General features: G+C 40.0%; 1 pseudogene; it reads right to left on the bottom strand.

Moving 5' to 3' along the window:
* Positions 1-4,656: 4,656 nt before the first annotated feature.
* LOC122810874 lies at positions 4,657-5,822 on the bottom strand (annotated as a pseudogene).
* Between the last annotated feature and the right edge of the window lie 740 nt (positions 5,823-6,562).

Below are 6,562 nucleotides of genomic sequence, written 5' to 3'. Positions count from 1 at the left end.
TGCCTGGGGGATGTAAATACATGCTATATTTATGCTTTTATGTTTGTTTGGTTGAAGTTTTACAAGTAGAATTTCGGCATTGTTTGTTAGGAGGGGTTGTGGAGAGGCAAGGAGATTTGTAATGTATTTTTGTAGAGTATGGCTACACCGCCACCTTTACGAGTTATTCGGTCTGCTCTTAGTATATCATACCCTGGTGGGATTATCTGTGTGTCTTTCGTACTTGGTTTAAGCCAGGTTTCTGTGAGACATAGTAGGTCTGGGGAACAAGTAGCTAAAGGGCATGTAGGTTGTGAATCTTATTGTTTACACTTCTGATGTTTAGATGACAGGTCAGAAGAGAGTTAAAGGGTCTAGAGTTTAGATTGAGAAGTGGAGGGAGGATAGGTGGAATTACAATTGAGTGGAGGGGAAGGGCCAGGGTTGGGGTGGATATCACCATCTGTGGCTAGTCTGTGATTCAGAGTGGTAATGAATTTGAGGGCTTTGAGTAGAAGTTTGTAGTAATGTTTATCATTTGGCCTAATATTGGTAGGTTTGATAATTACATAGCGTTCGAGTTCTAACAAGGTGGGTGAGTAGGGAGTCGAGTCATGGCCTCTGTTGTTAATTATGGGGGAGGGGTTGGTTTGGTAGCCTGGGTGGTGGGAGCCTATGTAAGACCAGGTTTCATATAGGGTAGCTAGGTAAGGGACAAGTAGGAGGGGAAAAAGAGTTAGTATGATAAGCTTCCTGGGTGGTGTCATATTCTGTTTGACCTTAGAGGGCGGTAGTGAGGTACAGGAAGTTAGTGGACAGTAGGGGGAGTGGTTTGAGGTTATAAAAGTACGAGTACTGGGGGCGGGTAGGAATAGGGGGCAGGGCGGAGCGGGGTTTACACTAAGCCACTAGAGCCCAGGTTTCAAGATGTAACTCCTGAATAATTAACTTGCAGATGAGTAATCTCATCTAAACAAACACCAGGTTCAATGCCTATGCTTTGGGAGCTTGTTTTTACAATTTTATAGCAGTTTGCCTTAGTTTTAGAGTGTGTTCTGTAGTTTAAGTGGAGTATATGCAAACAAGCTTGGATTTTTTTGTTTGGGTAAGCCTAGGGAGATTTGTGCTAGTGCTGAGGACCCTTAAATAATACTTTACTTTAAAGTCTATACTAAAATGACCAGATAATGACCTGTTTTGTTTTTACAGGTTGTGGGCAAAAGTAGAGTAGTCGATGTTAAACAACTGCTCTATGCTACGGAATGACCTCTCCTCCTGGCCCCTGCCCAAACTGAAGCCACCAGAAGCTGGGCATCAGGAGCACCTGAAAGAAAATTAAATGCCCCGTTATACTCTAATGAAAGAGAAAGGATTTTAGTTAAATTCTAGAAAGAAGTTGCTTAGATTAAAACGATATAAATTCATAGTGGATTACTTTATTTCTTGTCCTGACTTCTCATTAAAGGAAAAATCTTTCAGTATTTGATTTGCAAAATATTAATGGCATTTAAATTTGATTTCTTTAAAGATCTGACCATATACACTAAATGTAGTTTTCTGGAGGAATGGAAGGGACAAACTACACATTTAGGTGTGTGGAAGACCCTTTTACAGATCATGAAATTTTTTACTCCCAATTAAAATACATGTTTTAAAATCTAGTTCAGCACAAACATGGTGCTTCCACTGACCCTGGGAACTACCTATAAGCCTGACTAGCCTTATCTATAAGGCCATGGAGAAAATCATCATGGACCAAACGGAGAGATGAAAAGTCAGCAAGCAAAGGAGAGGAGTAGTGCTGAAACTGAATTATCACTTAGTCTTGATGAGTACCCTCGCGAGGTGGACCCTGTTTTCACAAAATCTCATCAAGGTGACACTGATATATAGACTGTATTTATATAGTATATATCATGGACAGAAGTAGGTCAAAAACTAAGAGAGATAGCTGGGTGCACAAGACCAAGGATAAAAAAGTGCTGACTTCTGGTAGGGGCATTTGTGCCAGGACTGGAAAAAATAGCTGTAGAATCCTCAAATTACAGAAACATTCCTACAATGGGGCCAGACCCAGGGGGAGGATGCCCCACCCTGTTATAGAAGGAAGCAGCAGTCCATAAAAATCACAGAAACTGATGGGCCAAAGAAGAGCCATAAAGATGATAGAGTGGACTATTGAAGATAAGAAAGAAATTGTGTATTGTTACTATTATGAAAAAAGCCCAGAATTTCCAGACACAAGATATACAAAAAGATTAAGAGAGAAATTAGAGGAAAGAAAAATACTTCCATAGGAAAAACTGTCAGAAGGCTCAATTGAAAATTTGTGTTTGTTAATACAACAGATTTTTCAAAAACAGTATGTAGATCAAGAAATCTTGATATGTTTGGAAAAAGAAGCCTCTGAGGAAGTGAGAAAATATAAAAAACAAAACCTAGAGATATTTGAAAAATATAAAAAAGAAATATGGACATGGGAAAGAAAGAGAGATTTGATATATTGCAATATTTATGCAAAGAAGAAAGCCAAGTTAATCAATATAAATAAGGCAGCACCAAATATATTTGAAGAGAAATACATGCAAAGGCATCCGGATATGGAAAATTTCAGAATAAAAAAAAAAATATCACAAAGATGGAACATAAGAAAGAATATTAGTAAAGTAGAAGTTAAAACAATACAAGTTGAATTATGGAGTGCCTGCGAAGTGAAGAATTTGGTGTAGAAGGTCTAACACAGGTGACATCACAGCAGAATGGAGCGAGTCCACAAAGGAAGGAGAAACAGGAAGATCAGGAGACATCTGATAAAGAAATATGGACATGGGAAAGAAACAGATATTTAATATGGTGCAATATTTATGCAAAGGAGAAAGTAAAACTAACTAATAAAAAAAGAACATCACCAAAGATATTTGAAGAGAAATACAGGCAAAGGAATCCAGACATGGAAAACTTTACAACACAAAAAATAAGAAAACAAAGAGGAAAAGTAGAAAAGGAGATCAGTAATGGAGAAGTTAAAGAAATCGAAACTGAGGTTATGGAGTATCTGGGAAGTGTAGAAAATTGAATGCAGAAAGCACCACAACAGGATAAAGCAATGAATACCCAAATTAAGGGGAAACAGAAAACAATTGGTCAGGTGCCATAGCAAGATACTTTAGAGCAGTAAACCAGTATAAATGTTCATTCGAAGCCAGACAGCAAGGATAGGAACAGGAAACTGATGCAGTCAATGTTGAGGCGTGATATGCCAGTGAGTTCCCATATGACACAGCAACGGATGGCACAAGATGAACTTGAAGAGAAGTTGCCACAGGAAGATGCTATAGGTTCATAGGTAGGTGCTAGGCTATCGGCTCAAGGGCCTATGTAAGCCTAGCCAACAAGGTTCCCTGGCTTATGCCACCCAAGAAAGTTATTTTCCTGTGCCACTGTCGAGCAGAGACACAGAAGTGATCCCCAGGGTGTATTTCCTATTTCCATACAGCTGGTTAACTGCAGTTAAGGTTTACATGGTAAGCATATATTAATAGTTTAAAGCAAATATACATTACTAATGTTTATGTAGCCAGATGTTTACAGTTAATACATGCTCAGGAATTACACATCCAAAGCCTTAGCACCTATAATGTATATGTGCCCAGGACATTAAGGTCCAGATCATTATTCCCTGTGGCTTACATGTGCAGAAGATGTATATATCCAAGCCCTACTAGTTATAGTTAAGACATACTCAAGGGTTATGCTCCAAGTTTTACTATCTCTGGTTAATGCAAGCTCAGAATATGTACATCCAAGTCCTACCACTGCAATTAGTATAAGCTCAGGAAGCAGAGGTTATAAGGCTTACTATCAACAGATGTCAGATGCCCAGGATGCTATCTTTATTCGTTCCATATTTTACTTCCTGCAGTTACTGGCAATCAGTGTGGAGGGCTGCCTTACAACATTTCCAATAATTAAAAAACAGGTACTTCAAAGAAATGAAAGTGTAAAACTCAAACGGCAACAGGTGCCAAGTGTACCTCTTAAAAGAAAATGGACAAAATGACATTATTGTAGCTGCTGTTTCCTCAAAGATGTAATCCAGTACCTTCAGGTGACCTTTTCCCCGCTTTATGCACTGATGCTGGTACGCCTCCTGCTTCTTGGGCAGTAGTGACCCTACAAGATTGCAGGTACCCTCTTCCCTGGGTATTGAAGAGTCCCATCCCACCTCAAGTAAAGCAAATCCAAACTCTTCAGTTACTGGGCAGGTATAACTGTAAAGCAAATTAAAGGCATTTGTACAAGGAGTGAAGTTAGAGTCTAGAAGAAATGACAGAATATTTGAAAGCCTGAATTACAAGACACAGATGGCCTGGGCAGCAGTAACTCTTAATCAGCAAAATGCATATTATCCAGCCACATGACTGAATTCAGAACTGATTGAGCTGTATACTACTAGCTTTAGCCAGGACATTTAAAAAGCTCTTAGTGCCAAGCAAAAGGAAAATTCATGGAGTTACAATGCTCCTTCCACAGAAATTGAATAGGTTAATTCTTTTGGTTTTTAAATGGCACAAGTGACTAGCACTTTGTATTTTCCCTGCAATGGGATGCATACTTTAGTAGCTCCAAGCAAGCACAAGCTGTCACAGGGTCAACAATTTTCAGAGTTCCTTTCTTCACAGAACTCTGCCATCCACTTTTAAAGGCTGTATCTCCTATGCCAAAAAAAGCAGAGTCTCTTTGTCCCTGCTCTTCTGCTGGTGAAAGGCATAAAGAAGCAGGAATGAAGCTCAAAGTATCTGACGAATTCCCAGACATAGTTCTCTCAATGTTCTGCAAATGTGTTTCTGTGAACAACATGCTACAGTCTGCATGTGGTTCTGTGATTCCAGCTTCATGGAGCTCCTCAAAAGTTACAAGTATAATGATTGTTTTGCTCAGGCTCTTTAGGTGGCAAGCTGGGCTTCTGCTCCCTTTCTTCTTCTTCTTCTTCATCTTCCTCTTTCCCTCTGTGTTTACCCAGAGGTCTTTTCTTGAAAAAGTCAGACACATACCTCACAGTTAAGGTGGCCACAACCGCTCCTTGCAGTAATCCCATCAGTACGTCACTCCAGTGATGCTTGTAATCAGAAACTCGAGTGTAACCAACATAAATAGCAAAAGCAATCAGGAAAAACTGAACTGTGGGGCGAAGCAAATGGCCCACTCTGCAGCTAGACGAGCTTGCAAATACAAACTGAGGAAAAGCATGCTGTACATCCTGAAGGAGGAATGGCCAGAATAAAATGACAATCTGGACTCTGTGACATTATCACTGCTCCCTCTACAGAGACATACAATGAACAGTTCATTTTTGACCAGTCAGGGTCACACAAAAAGTTGGGACAAAGCCTGCCAATGGTGTACTTAGCAATGTCAGTCAATGACTGGCTGACAGCGGCACCAAACAGGAATGTGCCCACAACTTTATACAGTGCCACAACGTAATTATTAAACTCTGATCCTGAATGAAGACGTCCACTGTAAACTAAATACGCCTCTCCTGAAGTGATTATTACAACTATGCAAGGGATGGTAACACCCACCAGAAGACCATGAGTGATGGTGTCCCCTTGGTAAGGGTACCTTATAGAATCATCAGAACAGTAGAATCCACGCTTGTATGGACTGTAGATCAGATTCAAGATGAAACATGGTAAGGTAGCCAGTGCCAAGCACAACACATCAACAAGCATGAATGCGCTCTGCTTTGGGAACATCTTTCCGGTCCAGTCAGTCCTGAACACGTAGCTTTTGCATGCACTATGGACTGGTTCAGTGCCACCCTTCTGCACGTTAGGCTGCCTGCCTATAGAACTTTCTATAGAATGCCTGCAGGAATGGGAAAACAAGGGGTGTGGCCTCAGTTTGGAAGAAAATGACCTAAGAGAAGAGTTACTTGATTTAACAGACATGGATAAATATATTAAGATCAACGAGAGAAATACACTGCAAAGGTCAATAAAACCCAAAAAGTCAGGAGTCTGATAAAATAAGTGAACACAGTAATTAGGACTCTTCGTAGAGATCCATGTGATATAACAGAAGTAAACAGGATGTATTACTGTGCAGCTAAATTAATAACCGATAAAGTTCTACCGCAAGAACACAGGGTAGCGAGGGAAAGGAAGGGGAGAAATTGAATTCCATGATGGAAATATCGAATAGAGAAAAGTATAAAGGAACTAAAAGTGAAGTGTCTAAACCAGAAGCTGCACTCACTGCAAGTAGTCCTCACCTTGGAAGATGCTGACATTTGTGCAGTCACTGACACCTTGTTTAAGGCTGCAGAGATTACTACAGCTATACCAGGTTATTTTTCTTTCCACAAATTCAGACCACAAACTGAAGGCGTGAGAACTAAAGGAGGTGGTGTGTCAATATTCATTAAAGATAAATACACTTCTAGATTGGTTAAACAGCAAGATTCCCTTGATTTACTTCAGGTGCAATTGACTGTAGGTAAGATCCCCTTTAGGTCATTGCCAGCTATAGAACCCCCTCCATGAATCAGGACATCGACCTAGCCTATTTGGATCTACTT

This window comes from Protopterus annectens, chromosome 9.part0, assembly GCF_019279795.1.
Source record: "Protopterus annectens isolate FY-2018-M chromosome 9.part0, PAN1.0, whole genome shotgun sequence".
Classification (NCBI taxonomy): Eukaryota; Metazoa; Chordata; order Ceratodontiformes; family Protopteridae; genus Protopterus; species Protopterus annectens.
This window is presented reverse-complemented; position numbering and strand designations above follow the sequence as displayed.